Source organism: Chlorocebus sabaeus, chromosome 14 (assembly GCF_047675955.1).
Source record: "Chlorocebus sabaeus isolate Y175 chromosome 14, mChlSab1.0.hap1, whole genome shotgun sequence".
In the NCBI taxonomy this organism is placed as follows: Eukaryota; Metazoa; Chordata; class Mammalia; order Primates; family Cercopithecidae; genus Chlorocebus; species Chlorocebus sabaeus.
In genome coordinates this window covers 32,868,848-32,887,195 of record NC_132917.1, presented here as the reverse complement: position 1 = coordinate 32,887,195, position 18,348 = coordinate 32,868,848, and the positions used below count along the sequence as shown (strand labels likewise).

Below are 18,348 nucleotides of genomic sequence, written 5' to 3'. Positions count from 1 at the left end.
GATCAACCAACAAAACCTGCAAAACACACAGCCCATTATAGGCATCAGAGTCCCATGAACTTCAGAAATGGTAAACAGAGGAGTAAACTCACTATGCCAAAAGTAGTCTCTGTCACTCACTACCTTTTTCTTTCCATCTTAAGTCATTTAACTCTTTAATAGCTTGTAATTATTCTCCCTCCAACAATGGAAAGAAAAGTTCACAGGAAAAGATTAGTATATACAGTAGCCACTCAGGATTATTGTCTATCACCATGCCATTTTAAGTATCATTTGCAATCCATAATTATTTCATTAACTGACTCCCTACATGATAAACTCCTCAAGAACAAGTGGTATGTATGGCCTGGTAGTGTATATGGCCTGGTAACCTTAATATCCTTGACACCTAGAAAAATGTCTGGCATACAATGGACATTAAATAAATATTTGCTCACCTCATTCTCCAGGATGTGATTATAATGCATTGCAAGTCTGTATCAAAACATCTTGTGTACCCCATAAATATATATACCTACTATGTACCCACAAAAAATTAAAAACTACATATATTTGCTCAAAGAATAAACAAAGAAACAAATGACAGTAATAAAAATAATATTTGTTGAAATTTTTCTCTATTTAAGACACTAAATGCTACCCAGAACAAATAAGTAGAATAGTTTGAATCATACTTTACAGGAATTTGCAATCTTGTGTAACAAGATCTGTGAAGCCCAAAATTAGTCTGGAATTAACTTATTTAGAATACTGAAAGATAACAGGACAGACTGGGCAAATAATTTTAAGAGGAGTTATAACCCTGGCTATTTTAGCTTATGGTCAACCTCTTAATGAATTCTTCCTGTCAGCCTTTAAACATCACAGATTTCTAGTAGCTTAGACAATATTATAATAAAAGCCCCTCAGCTCCATTTCATTCCAGCTTCCACCCTCTGTAAATCCTCTCCTCCATAACTAAACTTTCCACCATAATTGTGGAAGCACTGTTGACTTCTCAATGTTCTACAATCTATCTTGGGCCAGTTTACGTTTTCCCTGCCCCTCCTCTACACAAAAGCTATTCTTACTAGGGTCATGAATGGTTTCCACGTTTCTAACCCCAATGGATGGATTTCAGTCTTCCCTTGGTTTCCAGGACACCTCACTAACCTATTTTGCTCCTTCCTCCTGCCTATTCCATCTTAACATTCTTTGCAGACTCTGTTCTCTTTACTTGTTCTTTATATACTGATGTGCGTTAAGGTTTGGTCTTGAAGTCTTCTTCACTGACTCTACACACTCTCTCTCTATGATTTCATCCTATCATATACTGATGTTACCCAAATTTTTATTTCCTGGTCAAAGCTTTCTTCCAAGCTTCAAACTGTCTACAACTATATGTCACCATGCACGTATTTCATAGGCACCTCAAATTCACAATGTCCAAAATTGAACTCATTGTCTTCCCTCCAATACCTCCATCCACCAAGTGATCCTTAAGAAAAACCTGGGTGCTGCTCCCTCATTTTATCTACTCAAACATCTGGATCCTGGAAGTCCTCCCTCCTGAACATCCACCAAAGATGTCAACTTTTTGCCCGTTACAGGGATCCTCTGAAACCTCATCACTTAGGAATCTTACCTCATTCTCCACAATACAGCTACATGGAACTTAATTCAGTTCCTCAGTGTGCTCTCACCCTTCCAGATCTTTATCCACACTGAGTCCTCTGCCTGGAACATTCTTTCCATCTGGCCCCCGTCAACTACCTGATTCCTATGTATCTTTCAGACTCTGCCTGAACCTCACTTCTAGAAGCATTCCCATTGCCCCTCATCTAGGCTTAACACTTATCTTCTTGCTTCCACGAATCTGATTCACTATCCATCATTCCATGCATCTTACAGCATTACAATCAACTGACTACTTCTCTGTATGCCTCACTCAACCAGAGCTCTGTGAGGTCGGGAAGTTACCTTGTTATGTTTTACTGCTAGCACATAGCCCAATGTCTAGAAGAAATGCTAAAAAAAAAAAAAAAAAAAAAAAACCAGAAAATACTGAATGAGGGAAGGGATAGATTTATACCTATCACTCTGTCAAATGCCATTCTTGGTGGTATAGAAGATTCAGTCCCTGCCCATCTAGGACTTAAAATCTAAATGGAGAAAATAAATAGCACATAAATAAAAATACAGATCAGCAAATAAGCGGTAACTGGAAAGTATGAAATATAAATCCTTTGGAACTGCAGAGAGGAGAAAAGACATTTCCAGGAAGTCAAAATAGACTTCACAGAAGAGATCATTCAGGATAAGTTTTTCAAACTGGTGAAGATTCAGACAACATCAAAAAGTGCATTTTAGGAAGACAATGTGTAGAAAGGAGGGGTGGTGGGCATATTTGGGAGATAATGAGTAAACCTATGTTGTTGAAACTACGGGTTCTTGAGGGAAGGGAAGAGATCAGGTAATAAATTCGAAGAAGGAGGCTTGTGTCAGACAAAGGAAGTTATTACAGGCTTGATAAGGGCTTTGGATTTTATTCTGTAATCAGTAAGTTATTTTGGAGGCTTCAAGCGGAGGATTAAGTAAAGCTGCAAGAGTGTTCCAGGAAGATTACTCCGGTGATGGCATGCGGGATTAGCTGGAAAGGAGAGAGAGTACAGTGGGAAAGTCAGTTAGGAAACTATTATAACAATTGAAATCCATATAATTAGGATGATAGCAACAGGAACTAAAAGAAACATGCAGGAACATAAGGCTGGAGGGAAAATCAGTAAAACTTGATGATGGGTACAGGAGGAACAAGGAAGAGGCAAGAAAGTGGAGGAGGAAGGACAGAGTTGGAAAAATTACAAAGGTGACAACCCAGAAACTTTCTTCAGGGTGTAGACTGCAGATCAAGTCAAAACTCCCCATGCTGGATGGGGTCTGAAAAATATTTGCACTAGTGCTCAATCTACTCTGTGAGGTCTTGGGTAAGAAAAGAGAAAGTCAAAGTTGACTCCAAGATCGAATCAATGACTTCGAAACTCTCAGTTCAATTCTGAATTGATTTTGTACACCACAGCTTGGCTACACTGGACAGGCTCAGTGTGTAACGGGTAAAGCAAAGGGAGCGAGGCCAAGCTTTAAATGTACTACAGATAATCTATAACTGGAATACAGGCACTCCTCACTTGGTATGGTTCCAATACGCATGAATTTCCGTTATCATACTTTAGTTAAATAATACCAGTCCCCCAACGATGTGGTTCAGACTTCAGTTACCACGGTATACTAACTGAGTAACTGCAGGAAATACAAACCTCACTGCTAGCTCTTTAGTTCGCAAATCATGATGTGAATAACAGATGTGGACCACGACCAATGACCAATCATGTCACTTCTTTCAAAGCCTGCTGGTGATTGGTCCCTGCACATCCCGTATTCAGTTCAGGCACAAACAGCAAAGCAGAGAGTTCTGCTGTCTCCTCATCTCAGAGGGATAAAAATCACAGGACATTTTACACAAGTGGATAATCGAAAGACAGTATGAGCCAACAAAGGAGAAAGTGCAGCAAGGAAATACAAAGTGACAATACTGGACGAGAAATTGGAAGGCGGCTGTAAAATGAACAGGATGAAGATTCCCAAGGGGATTAACATTAAAAGAACTCTCAGCTACTTCACAACTTTGGATCAGCTTCCAACATTTTGGCCAAACTCAAAAAGGAGTACAATGGTTCACAAAAGAAAATAAATGCTCTATATCATAAGCTATATAATGAAAAGCAAACATGTTGAAATTATTCCCAAGTTTTACTCAAAGAAATAAAACATTTTAACTCTCAATGTTTCTAACATTTTAAATTATCAAGTACTAAATAAATATTAGCTGTACTATTTTTTCGATTTTCCTATATATTAATAATCTACACTAAAATATTTTTAATGCTTTGGCAAAAAATTCTTAAGGTCATAGAACTCATTATTTTTTAATTGATTATTAAGATACAAAGTGAGGGCTCCCTATAATCAATCTATACTAGAATATAATGTGTGTATCTGTGTACACATACATATATATGTGTCTGTGTGTATGTGTATATATATGTGTGTGTATATATTTTATATAATATATATATTTTATATATATGTATATAAAACACCTTTTTTTTTTTTTTTTTTTTTTTGAGACAGAGTCTCACTCTATCGCCCAGGCTGGAGTGCAGTGGCGCCGTCTCGGCTCACTGAAAGCTCCACCTTCTGGGTTCATGCCATTCTCCTGCCTCAGCCTCCTGGGGTAGCTGGGACTACAGGTACCCGCCACCACGCTGGCTAATTTTTTGTATTTTTAGTAGAGACGGGGTTTCACCATATTAGCCAGGATAGTCTTGATCTCCTGACCTTGTGATCCGCCTGCCTCGGCCTCTCAAAGTGCTGGGATTACAGGTGTGAGCCACCACGCCCAGCCAACACCACCTTTTTTAAACAAAGAAACAGTAACCAATAGACTTTTACAAGGTATTTCCAGTATCAATAGTAGACTTCGAAATCTATCATGAACTTAATTAGTTTCATTTAAATCTACCTTTAAACCCCTGAGATAACTTCCATACAGCTGTTTCAAGAACTATACTAGCATACGTGGATATAGCAATAATCCCTAAACTCCAACAACCCTGTGTCTCTCTGGTTATAAAGGAAATGGTTTCTGCTTGACTTATTTCAACCAATAAAAGTCTAGTATTTATAACCTTTTATGAATAATAAATAAAATATCTATTCTCCAGTTCTAGCATTTCTAAAATCTAAATGACAATATAAAGCTCTTTGTCTCAGTTCTGTAAGTATGTATTGAACCCTTTGTGGTAGGCAGTCTTTTTACACCTATATAGTCATTTATATCAAAGAAACAAATTGAAAATAGACCTACAAACTTTAGGATTCAACTATGAATAGTTTCCTTCTGTTTCCAAAGTTCATGCCACTCTCAAAACATCATCTAGTGACGTATCATCTGTGCTGCCCAAGTTCTATAAAACCTCAGGACATCAAGAGGAAAAGAGTAAGTTATCTTTAAGGTTGACTTGAGATGCTTGTGGTATGCTGGTTACAAGGCTAGCCATAGGGCATATATTTTAGAAAATATTATAGCAAGGTGAACTGTAGAATGCTGGCTGAGACGTTCCATAACCTTGTTAGCTTGACACTTTGCTGATCATTGCCATAATTCACACTATCACATCACAGAGTCACCTGGCAACTACCACAATTAACAAGAGATATGTGGGCCTTCAGCCTGTTACTTCAGAAAGTGTAATTTTGTGACCGTCAATCAAGGTATCTCATGGTACAACTGTAAAAGGTCAAAATGAGCAAAAGGATCCATGCTTAAAGAACAACAAGCTGGAGGTTTTAAATAAGTCAAGCGTTTCAGTTGTATTCCACCATTCACTTTGGTCTGTAAAACAATTTGCAGTACTCAAGTAATTGCGCTGACAGAATAATATTCACATTCTGTGCCACGAATTGGAACCTTGTTTAGACGAACAAATATTCATGACTTGTATATAAATGCAGGCAAACTGAATTTTCTAAAAATTTATACCATAAAAAGGTAGACCCTGCCTCTTTCTTTCCTGTTATCTTAGCTGACTATAAAAATACTTCGGCTGCTTGTTCCCAAAAGGCACTCTAAGAATGTTCCTGACCTTCCTGCAACAGGGTCCTGGCCACTCCACCCACTCGCTGGCTTTCTGTGCCAGCAGACAGACCATTTCAAGTTATTGTGGCAAAGGCAGAGCAGGGAAAACAAACCTCCATTTGAAGGAAAACCTGTATCTGTTCTTTCACAGAACAGACACACATGATTTTGATTTGACTTTCCCACTTGTCTCTGATTAGAATAATATTCCCTTAACGGCCTTCAGCATTTTTGTTGACATCCCTTGCAGGGCTGGTTGGTGATGGGTAGTAATATTTTTAGAAAGTTAAGTTACCACATTATTTCTCCCCCCATTCTGCTTTAGGATAACAAATATGTTATAAAATAATGAAATGCTGCAGCAAACCATTGCTCACTTTAAGAACCTATGCTACTTAGGCTGGGCATGATGACTCACACCTTAATCCCAGCACTTTGGGAGGCCCAGGCAGGCAGATCACTTGAGGCCAGGAGTTCAAGACCAGCCTGGCCAACAAGGCAAACCCCCATCTCTACTTTAAAAAAATACCAAAACTTCGCCAGGGATGGTGGCATGTACCTGTACTCCCAGCTGCTTGGGAGGCTGAGACATGAGAATCACTTGAACCCAGGAGGCAGAGGTTGCAGTGAGCTGAGATTGCACCACTGCACTCCAGCCTAAGCAACAAAGTGAGACACTGTCAAAACAAACAAACAAACAAACAAAAAACTATGCCACGCTACACAAAACCAAACCTATATGCTTGCCTTTTCATTCAGTATGCATCACTAAGGGGAAAAAAGAAAGGCTGGACTCCAAGAAGACAGTTACCTTCTTCTAAAGCTAGAACAGAGGAACCAGGAAGGCCTAGTCCTACACATGACCAAGAAAGAAGGATGTGGACTGGTTTTCTCCCTAAGGAATGTAGAGATTTACAGTTGTTGTGTTCTAAAACTGCCTATCATCAATTCTTGATTATCTGTCTGTTAACTTATACTGACCCAGACTCCATCAAAAAAACAGAGTTAGGGTCGTTCAGAACAACCTGTCCAAGGAAGTGAGATTTAAGCTGAACTTAAGGGGGAAGAATCCAGAGAGGTAAAAAGTTGGCAGAAGAGTGTTTACAGAAGAACAAATAACTTGAGCAAAGATCTTGAGGTGAGGTGGTTTAGAAAGGTTCCAAAACTGAGAGGAAGCTGATGTGGCTAGAGTGGTGTGGAAGCTGATAGGGCTGGAGGAAGCCGATGTGGCTGGAGTGTAAGTGGGAGAAAGGGAGACAAGCTGGGTTTCAGATACAGACACAGGCCAAATTCCTGTTCATTTCCATAAGGATACAAGGCAGTCTGTAAAAGTAGACAGAGTAAAACACAAAGAATATAAATGATAAATTAAAACTTAGGACCCAGGCAATCTGAATCACAGGAGACAGAACCAGGGAAAAACAAGGATAGCTGCAGGATATTCTATTGGATACACTTTCAACGTGCAGTGCACACTTGGCTTTGGGTTTTTAAATCTTATTTTACATTTTTAAATAACCAGTTGGCCAGATTCTAGTTAAATTTCTAAAATTTTTAATTTAAAACTCACTAAATATATAATCATTAAGAAGGTATGGGGATTTTCTTTCACATGTAAGAGAAGAGACTAGTATTCTCCACAGTAAATGCAAAAGACAAAACAGAGTTCCAAAGAGAAAATGCTTTAAAAAAGTTAAAGACGCACCCAGCACTCCCCATCAGTGAGCATCTCTTTGGGTTTGTTTGTTTTTTTAAAGAATATATGCATTTATTTGACACCAGATGTAAAAATACATTATCGTTTCACTCTTTTATAATGAAAGTGTTTTCTATTTTATATATCACAAGAACGAAAAGACTTCACAAATATTAATAGTAACCATTAGTTTTAAACTCTAGACAAGGGGTTTCCAATCTTTTGGCTTCCCTGAGCCACACTGGAAGAAGAACTGTCATGAGCCACACATTACATACACTAACACTTATGATAGCTGATGAGCTTTAAAAAAAAATCACAGAAAGATCTCCTAATGTTTTAAGGAAGTTTGCAAATTTGTGCTGGGCCGCATTCAAAGCCATCCTGGGCCACATGCAGTCCATGGGCTGGGGTTAGACAAGCTTGCTCTAGACAAAGAGGTGACTTTTGTAAAACAGCAAATAAAAGCATGTTGGGGGCCAGGCACGGTGGCTCATGCCTGAAGTCCCAGCACTGCAGGAGGCCAAGGTGGGAGGATCACTTGAAACAAGGAGTTTGTTACCAGCTTTGGCAACACAGTGAGACCCTGTCTTCTAAAGAAGAAAAAGAAAAAAGGAAAACAAAGCATGCCAGAAGATGTAGAAACTTACTAATTAATACCTACAAAAATGTTGGGGGTGGAGAGATATCATTACAAGGAAGTTCCTCCATAGGATCTAACCTCAGAACTCCAAGGCTATTACATCAACAAACCAACATGGTGGTGAGATACCATCCAAGCATCACTGACTTTAAAGACTATTTTAACCATTGGTTTAGTTCATTCAAGCAAATAGGACATTACTCTTTTTGTTACCTGCTTTGAAAATTAATAAGACCATTTTCATTCCATTCCCACCTATCAAATACTAGGTGTATGAAGTTAATGTTAAAGTAAATGCAGATTTCAACAAGTGCAAAAGATCAACCTTAATGCAAACAACAATTCCAAAAATACCACGAATCGAATTTTTAATGCTGGTGGGCATTAGTGAATGCTTCAATACCATGTTCTGTTTATAACCCAGGAGATAGGAAGCGCTATCACATACACCAGATAGGATGAGGCCATTCATCATCTCAGCTTTGTTTATAGCTTCCTGTTCATTTACCATCAACCTCACCATTGCTGTGCGCTATCTAATTTGATCTAGTTTTACACTTTGCATAACCTAAGGAGCTCCATGTATCAGGCATGTCATAAAATTCCACTTCACATTCTTCATCACAGATGCTGTCATTGTCGCTCTCTCCTAATGTTTCCTAAACCTCAAGGCTCTGTCACCCTTAGAAAAAATGCAGCAACATTTGTTGGCTGCAGAAACACCAAGCGCCTTGAGATCGAGGCCTCCTTCGGCAACAATCTTCAAAAACTTCAAAATCACTACGTAGACTACAGTGTCTCCACCTGCAAAAATGAGGTGGCTGGGGGACACAGTCCACAGGTTCTTTTCCATCCCTGTAATTCAGGGGGCTTTGGAGCAGCCCTTGGGGATCATCAGAAACACTTGCAGGGGTGCAGAGAGGTACAGGTAAGCAAGCAAGGGCTTGGGCTAGCGTAATGTGATTTGATCATCACATTACCTATACCCACAAATCTGTAAAGCCTAGAGGGATGTTCAGATTACAGTTTAATCACTACAGTTTACATTTGCATTCTTTTCTTACTACATAGCCTTCGTATTGGCTATGTAGTGCCATGTGCCATGTATTGCTACATACGCCATGTATTGTTACAGAGCCTTAATGATTGATTTTAGTAGCTATATAATATTCCATTGGCAGATGGTAAAGTATACAGCCATTCCTCTATTGTGCTTAGCTTGTCTGCATTTCTTTCCTTCTTTTTTTTTTTTTTATTTTTTTTAGACAGGGTCTTACTCTGTCACTCAGGCTATAGTGTAGTGGTGCGATCTCGGCTCACTGCAACCTCCGTCTCCCAAGTTCAAGCCATTCTCCTGCCTCGGCCTCCCAAGTAGCTGGAATTACAGGCACCCACCACCACTCCTGGCTAATTTTTGTATTTTTAGTACAGGCAGGGTTTCACCATGTTGGCCAGGCTGGTCTCGAACTCCTGACCTCAAGTGATGTGCCCACCTCAGCCCTGCAAAGTGCTGGGATTACAGGTGTGAGCCACCATGCCCAGCCTTGTCTGCATTTTTTAACTATTAGGGATAAAGCTCCAAAGAACATCTTCCACAAGCACAAAGTTTTATTCTTAGTAATTATTTTCTAATGCATTCAGTTAATATTTACGAATTGCTTAGTATGCAAGGCAACATGCTAGGAGATACAGCAAACAAGAAAATATAACCTGAGTCAATTACATTAATGTAACTGTCTCACCATGGGGAGAATACAGAGCATAGACATTAACAGCAAGAGCCTGGAATCAGATCTCCAGGGGTTTGAATCCCAACTTCATTATTTCTTATTGGCAGGACATTGGGTAAGTTATTTAATGTTTTCCCACCCTACTTCTTCACCTGTAAAATGAGAAAAATAACTGTATCCAGCTCATATGGCTGTTGTGTGACCTGAATGAATTCATACATTCAAAGCACACAGAACTCAGCACATAGTAGGCACTCAGCAAACGTTAGCCATCCTCATCAACTTTGTAATTATTATGTCAGGGTGCAATGGGAACATAAAAAAGGGAAAGCAAACCAGCATATCAGCAACAAAAGGGATGTGCGTATCCTTACAGCCGGTCAGGTCATGAACTAGACTGTAGATTATTTCCTTCACTACTTTCTCTAGAATTGAGTGCTGGGCTGTTGAATTTCTAAGTGTATCAACAGATGAATTTCCAAAAATAATATGTCAATCAATAACTCAATAGCACTATATTAATACATTAAATTAACACGTTGTCGGCCAGGCGCGGTGGCTCACGCCTGTAATCCCAACACTTTGGGAGGCTGAGGCGGGCAGATGACCAAGTCAGGAGATTGAGACCATCCTCGCCAACATGGTGAAACCCTGTCTCTACTAAAAATACAAAAAATTAGCCGGGCGTGGTGGTGGGCGCCTGTAGTCCCAGCTACTAGGGAAGCTGAGGCAGGAGAATGGTATGAACCGGGAGGCGGAGCTTGCAGTGAGCCAAGATAGAACCACTGCACTCTAGCCCGGGCGACAGAGCAAGACTCCTTCTCAAAAAACATATAAATAAATAAATAGATTAATTAACATGTTGTCAAAATGGGATTTTATTTCTAAATATTTTTACCAATTTACTAGTTTCAAGATAACTTCTGAGCTATGAATATTTTTCTTACTATCTGATTATATTACCACAATGCCGATTTTGCATGTCTTTACTAAAGATTTTGAACATTTTCCCACATATCTGTTTACTGCTTTTACTTCTTGTTTGAGCTGTCTTTTTATCCATATATTTTACCTATCTCTTAGAATGTTAATGATTTTTAAATTACTCTCATGATGGTTTTTATGGATAATAAATTTTAAGATTCTATTTGTCCTATCGATGAAAACACCTTTGTCACTCTATTTCCTGTTTATTTTTGTCTGGGTTACACAAATTTTGTGTGCTGTTTTTCTATACTTAAGTTTGTAAGTGCTATTCTCTATTATATGTTCTATGGTTTCAATTCTTTAAAAGCTACTACCCCTCCAAGTATCTGATAAGTAATCTATTTCATGCTGATATTTTATTTTCTTCTCTTTCTTGCTTAATTATTTAACTCATTCCATCTGGAGCTTTTACCCAGTGTATTAAGTGCAGATTATAACAAATTTTGCTTCCAACTGTTATCTAAATATCTTAATATTAGTTATTAAATAAAACTTCCTTTCCTATTTTTTAAAGATAAGCAGCTATTTTGAACAGAAGGCTTCAAAGGTGGAGAGAGACATAATGTGGTGGAAAAGAAAAATAAAATGTGGCAGTTTCGGGTGGAGTTAGGAATGGAAGAACAGAGGAAGAATGCAGGCTAAAGAAGGGCATGGAGACCTTCTAGGACTCACACAAAAGCAGAGAAACGTTCCCCATGGGACATGAAAGAAGAAACACACTGGGCAATAAAACGAAATGGGGTCTATAAAATTCCGGCAGATGCCAAAAGGAATAAATTCTGGGTGGACAATGTTTGGGAACCACTACTATAAACAAAAATCTGCAAGGCCCGACTACAACTCCTTTTTATTCCCACCCTTCATGGATCATTACTTTCCCATGGCTCCCCCCTAACTCTGTTGCCACAGCCAAGGCCTCTTTTTTCTATCCTGGTCTTTTATTTCTTTTAAAGGGCACGGATCCCTTTTAGTCCTCTCTTCTGAGCAGCAAACTACCACTGACAGCATATAGGCAGGCGAGGCTGGATGCAGCGCAAGGTGTCAAAATCACCATGACTTGGAAATTAACCATCCCAAAGCACACATAACAGCCTGTGTAGCTGTGGGAGAGATGGACACTTGAGAAGCTCAGCCTCAGATCTTTCTAGATACCACAACCAGAAAACCCTTAGGCGAGAAAACAGGCTCCTGATGCCTTTTTTTTTTTTTTTTTTTTTAACATGCTAAAAAGGCCAGGTGGACTGTGACCTTTAAATCTCCATGTAACACAAAAACACCCAGGGAAAACTAGTTTTCGAGGCCTCCTGGCCTCTGGTGGGTACACAACCCCAAATACTGATTGGTTTCAAATGGCTCTTCACAAATACTAAACATTAAAAATTTGTAAGACAACATCACAAGTTTCATTTTTATAGACTGATAGATTAAAAATCCAGATTGCTTATTTTACACAACACCCATTTTCTTTTTTTTTTTTGAGACAAAGACAGGGTCTCACTTTGTCACTTTGTCTCTCAGGCTGGAGTGTGGTGGTAGCATCATCATAGTTCACTGCAGCCTCAAACTCCTGGGTTCAAGTGATCCTCCCACCTCAGCCTCCCAAGCAGCTAGGACTACAGGCATGTGCCACTAAGCCTGGCTAATTTTCTTTTTTTATTTTTGTAGAGATGTGTCACGCTCTGTTACCCAGGCTGGTCTCAAATTCCTAGCCTCAAGCGATCCTCCCGCCTCAGTTTCCCAAGGTGTGGAGATGGCAGGCATGAGCCACTGTGCTTAGCCTCCATCTTCTGTTCTTACAACTATGCATAGAGTGATAGGAATGTCTAACAGGGGCTAGATGGTGGTTTTTAGATATTATCACAAATTTCGATGGTAGCAAAAAGGTCCTCAAATAGTTTCTAACTGGATCATTCCCTCTAAGATTCAGATTCATTTGAGCTGAAAGCCACACCCATCAATTTCCTGCTTCACTAATTCAGAGATTCTCTATACCGGTGGAAGACATGTAAACCAAATCATGGCAGAAGGGCTCTTCTTGATCTAGTTCTTGCAACCTATCCAGTCTCATCTCTCCCTACTGCTGTCATCATGTTCTTTTTAGTCTCAGTCATCCCGAACACTTGGACTCTTCTGACCACTCCACATTCCCCCACACACAGGGTTCTATACGGGCTCTTTCCTCTTCATCCCAACCCACCTCCCCACCTTACTACTTCCACCCACACCTCTGCTTAAGCATGACCTCTTTCCTAAGGCCATGCCAGAAGATGCCAGGGCAAAGCTGGAAGCTCCCACTCCCTGCCACATGCTCTTAAAGCAACAGATGCAGGTGTGCAGAACAGACAGAATTCTAATTGTCTGGGTTCACATCTGACTCCTCCAAAAGCACATGAGTTCCAGAAAGAAAGCAAGCTTTTCTGGACCTTGTCTTTTTCAGCTGCTCATCCCTAGAGCTTAGCAAAATGCTTAATACATGGTAGGTACCTAATACGTGGTTTTTTGTTTTTTTTTTTTAATGAACAAATGAGCCTTTTATGAAACTTTTTTAAATTGGGAAGTCGTTTGAATGCCAAATTCCTGATTTTTATAATTTGCTTCCCAAAATTTTGTTTTTTGTTTTTTTGAGACAGAGTCTTGCTCTGTCCCCCAGGCTGGAGTGCAGTGGCGCAACCTTGGCTCACTGCAAGCTCTGCCTCCCGAGTTAACGCCATTCTCCTGCCTCAGCCTCCCGAGCAGCTGGGACTACAGGCGCCCGCCAAACACGCCCTGCATCTCTTTTTTTTTTTTTTTTTTTTTTTTTTTTTGTATTTTTAGTAGAGACAGGGTTTCACCGTGTTAGCCAGGATGGTCTCGATCTCCTGACCTCGTGATCTGCCCGTCTCGGCCTCCCAAAGTGCTGGGATTACAGGCGTGAGCCACCACACCCAGCCGCTTTCCAAAGTTTTAATATTGTCTTGCCTAACCCTCAATCAGCAGTCAATATCATATTAGAGATTCACTTTTATTGATTCTTTCCAAATTATTCATCTTTTCATACAAATAATTCTTTTTTTGGCACTCACTTTTTAATCAGTTTACATAACATTTAATTAAATAATGCAATTTCAGGCAGGGACAAAAGAACTGACTCTTAATAGAAACAAAACTCAGATCTGGGTGGTGTCATGTGTGGGGTCAACCCAGGAGTTGCTGTCAGCCAGGAGTATTCGGCACACCATGGGCATCAGTCAGCATATTTTTAAAAGGGAGTAGAGGGTGTTGGCTAATATGGAAAGTCGGTTACATGGAGGTAATTTTGGAGTTTCTACTGCACACTGCTTAAAATCACACAGCAGAGCTTTCCAGAGTCAAATGCTAAAGCTATTCAGAGCCATGTGATTCACTATTGACTGATGAGATGAGCCAACATGTCTCCTTCCATTTAACTTAAATAACTTGATATGTCAAGTTCAGGTTATTAAAATATGCCTATTCATTCCTCAGGGCTCCATGTATACTTCCTGAATCTGGAACATTCCATTAAATCAAGACAATATGTATCAAAACTGACTTCCTTAAGATAATTCTTTCTAAACCTCAGTATTGGCCCATGAGTATGTTTCTAATTAACTCTCTTGAGATGTAGCTCAGAATTAGACTAAGTTGACTTTTGAAACATCCTTGTGTATACACTAATACTCAGTTACCACAATAAAACAATTGGAGGTCTCGATTCTGTACAGGATAAGAATCAGAGACATGGAAGAAAAGTAAATTAAAACTACCATCATTAATAAGGACTAGAAACATTTCTAAATCCTTCTGGCAATTCTCCTAAATAAACCAAGTATCATCAGAGAAACTACTTGGGTGTACAAAGAAGAATTTCAGCAACTTTTCCCTAGTATTCCTCCCGTTACTCTTTCTCCTTTCCTTTTATGGCTAGATACTGAAGTTAAGGCAACCCTATGAGGAGGTTTTAATTCAGAATTAAAATGTACCATACATTTTATATGTATCATTTTTAACCAATATATAATGAAATATTTTTACAAAATACAATCACTTATCTAATTCTTATAAACTAATAAATTTACCAAATTCATCTCAACATAAAGTTGTATAATTTATAGCAGATCTGATCCAAACAAGAAAAAAAAACATATATTACTCATAGAGGGGTGTGTATCTACTTCTAAAGTTAGGCTATGATGGAAGAAGTAACTTCCAAAACTGAATTAGAAACTTGAAAAGCTAATGGGGAAAGAAGAAGGCATTTTACACCTTAATTCTACTAATAGGCTCGATACCATCAAAGCTGGAAACCTACCAGCTTTTAAATCCTTGTTTTCACAAGCCATTTGGAACAAAGCATTTTCACCAATTCGCTTCTAAAACTGTACTCCTTCTCTTCGTGGAACTGATGCATTTAAGCAAACTTTACTAGGTGATTCACATTATCTAAGTCCATTATGTTCATTACGAAAGAGACTCCGCTAAAATAATGATAATAATGATGATGATGATAAATTCCTGGGTGTAACAAAATCACTTTTTCTATAGACAGTTTACTGTACAAGTTTAAAGTCTAGTGTATCAGAAGGTCCCTGTACTGGGAGACAAGAGAGCTCAGTTCCGTTGTAGGTCTGCATCGCAAAGCTAAATAAAGTTGAGCAATTCAGTGCGGCTTTCTGCAACATGCTCTTCTAGTCGGCAACATGAAAGGCCTAACTGATATATAATTGCTTTCTCAGTTCTAAGTGTTTATGGTCCTATAATCTATTAAATTTTAAAGAATATTCCTTATGAACCATAAACATCGAAGCCTAGATTCTTCTCTGTCCCATAACTCAACGTCAATTGTAGCTAAGTACTACTGCTTCTCTCTCTTCAGCATCTCTCCTATTTCTTTCTCTCCGTTCCTCAATGCCTTTGTCCAAGTTCAAGCTATTATATCATTCGCAGGCTACGGTAGAGGCTTCTCAATAGTCCCTCCACCTCTTTTCATAATCCCTCCAATATGTTCTTTTCTTACCTTAGCCAGGAGGGACGTTCTGATTTGCATACTCAACCAATCCGTTCACTTCCCTACAGGATTTTTCTATGACTCTCCATTTAGACCATGAAACTGAATGATCTGTGATTCTGGAACACACCACACCCCCTATCTTGGATGCATACTAATGCACATGCCATCCTCCTGGCTAGATTCTGAAAGAATTCCTCTTCCCACTCTTCCTTCTCTCGATTTTGGGACTCACGACCACTCTACGTACTTGCTCTAAGTGAGACCTCCTTTTGAATCCTCCCTGAAGGTTCAGGAGGACCTGCTTCTCAGCACCCATGTGCACAAATATACATCATACGAAAACTGTCTGCATGCAGACTTCAAAGATGCGTATCTTCTCATCAATACCTAGAGAACTGCTGGGAATGCCCTAAGTAGGTGACAAATGTTGTCAATCGTTGGAATGAACCTCAGTGGAACCAACTCTCCAGCCTCCTGACAGAGGCCAAAAGACTCAAAGTTAAACTTTCTCTGGGTTTATACATGGATCAATTAAAAGTATTTTTCCCAGCAGAGCTTTTTGGGTCATTTTTTATTCCAAATGACATCAAAATAAGTAATGATGCTTTTCGTTTTGTTTTGTTTTGTTTTGTTTTGTTTTGTTTGAGACGGAGTCTTACTCTGTCACCCAGGCTGGAGTATAGTGGCGCTATCTCGGCTCACTGCAAGCTCCACCTCCCGGGTTCACACCACTCTCCTGCCTCAGCCTCCCAAGTAGCTGGGACTATAGGCGCCCGCCACCACGCCCCACTAATTTTTTGTGTTTTATTAGTAGAGATGGCGTTTCGCCGTGTTAGCCAGGATGGTCTTGATCTCCTGACCTCGTGATCCGCCTGCCTTGGCCTCCCAAAGTACTGGGATTATAGGCATGAGCCACCGCGCCCGGCTGATGCTTTTTTTCTGTAATCAGAAATATTTATTTGTAGATCTTGCAAAAAGTCAAAGCATAGACTAAAAGACCATAAATAAGCATTAGCAACATATGCCCACATCCTAAACACATCTTAAGGAAATAATATATACCCAGTATCATTAATGCTTTTTGGTTCCTGGTATGGGAACCAAACTTCAGATTTATTCATAGTTGGGCCATTATTCTTAATCTTCTTTCTTTTTTTTTTTTTTTTTTTGAGATGGAGTCTCACCCTGTCACCCAGGCTGGAGTGCAGTGGCACAACATCAGCTCACTGCAACCTCCACCTCCCAGGTTCAAGCAGTTTTCCTGCCTCAGCCTCCCAAGTAGCTGGGATTACAGGTGTGCACCACCACACCTGGCTAATTTTCGTATTTTTAGTAGAGACGGAGTTTCACCATGTTGGCCAGGCTGGTCTCGAACTCCTGAACTTGTGATATGCCCACCTCCGCCTCCCAAAGTGCTGGGATTACAGGCATGAGCCACGGCATCCGGTCCATTATTCTTAATCTTAATGAACAAGTCAACCTAATAATCATTGTTCTTATAATGAGTGTGTGCCCTGACTTTTACTAGACATGTTGAGAGAAAAAAAATGAAGAATCAATACACCTGTTTTCTCTGAGCATCTTTTCTGGAGAGAGCACTATGATAAGAAGGAGAGACATGAAATAAGCTTTTTTCTATAAAATTATGACCTAGTTAATGATATGGCCATTCTAGTCTATTTCTGAAACAATTATCAAATCTTTATTAACTAGAAATCAATGATTTCCACATAGGTTAATTTATTTTCTTTTTCTCCACCAAACCTTATATGTTTCATTTGAAAGTCCTAAAATCTAGGTGCTGCTTCTTTTGTTTATACAAAAATATGAGTACATATAAAATTCTGTTACATATATATAACACACAATGATCAACTCGGGGTATTTAGGGTGTCCAACAACTAAGTGTAATACATTTTTGCTAACTGTAGTCACTCTACTCTGCTAGCATACATTCAATTTATTCCTTCTACCTAATAACTGCATGTTTGTATCCTGTAAGCCATTTTTCATCATCCTACCCCACTCACCCTTGCTTCCAGTGCTTTTTCTAGCATAAGATCATGGCAATTATCAAAAGATTGAACAGCTCTGCCACCTCAGTCACAGTCTCCAATAGTCTTACCACATTTAATATCATGTCCAGAATAATTTTAAGGACCATATTTTGTACTCTTGCCATCATTCCTAGCATATTTAACAATTATTTAACAATTTAAAGCCTCTAAAAGGCTGGGTGTGGTGGCTCACACCTGTAATCCCAGCACTTTGGGAGGCCATGGCAAGCAGATCACTTGAGCTCAGGAGTTCGAGACCAGCCTAGGCAACATGGCAAAACCCTGTTTCTACAAAAAATACAATTAGCCAGGTGTGGTGGCACACACTTGTAGTCCCAGCCACCTGGGGGCTGATGTGGGAGGATCGCTTGAGCCCAGCGGGCAGAAGTTGCAGTGAGCCGAGATCAGGCCACTGCACTGTAGCCTGGGTGATGGAGTGAGACCCTGTCTCAATAAATAAATAAATAAATAAAGCCTCTTAAAGCTTCCTATTTCTCAGATCTAAAAGGAACACTTTCTTACTCTCTTTCCCAAAGCCCTTTGCCTTGGCTTC

General features: G+C 39.5%; 1 protein-coding gene across 14 annotated transcripts in view; it reads right to left on the bottom strand.

Annotated features, from left to right (window-relative positions):
- Window positions 1–18,348, bottom strand: part of LTBP1 (latent transforming growth factor beta binding protein 1) — a 444,991-nt gene that overhangs the window by 211,549 nt on the left and 215,094 nt on the right. The gene's annotated exons all lie outside the window — the stretch shown is intronic.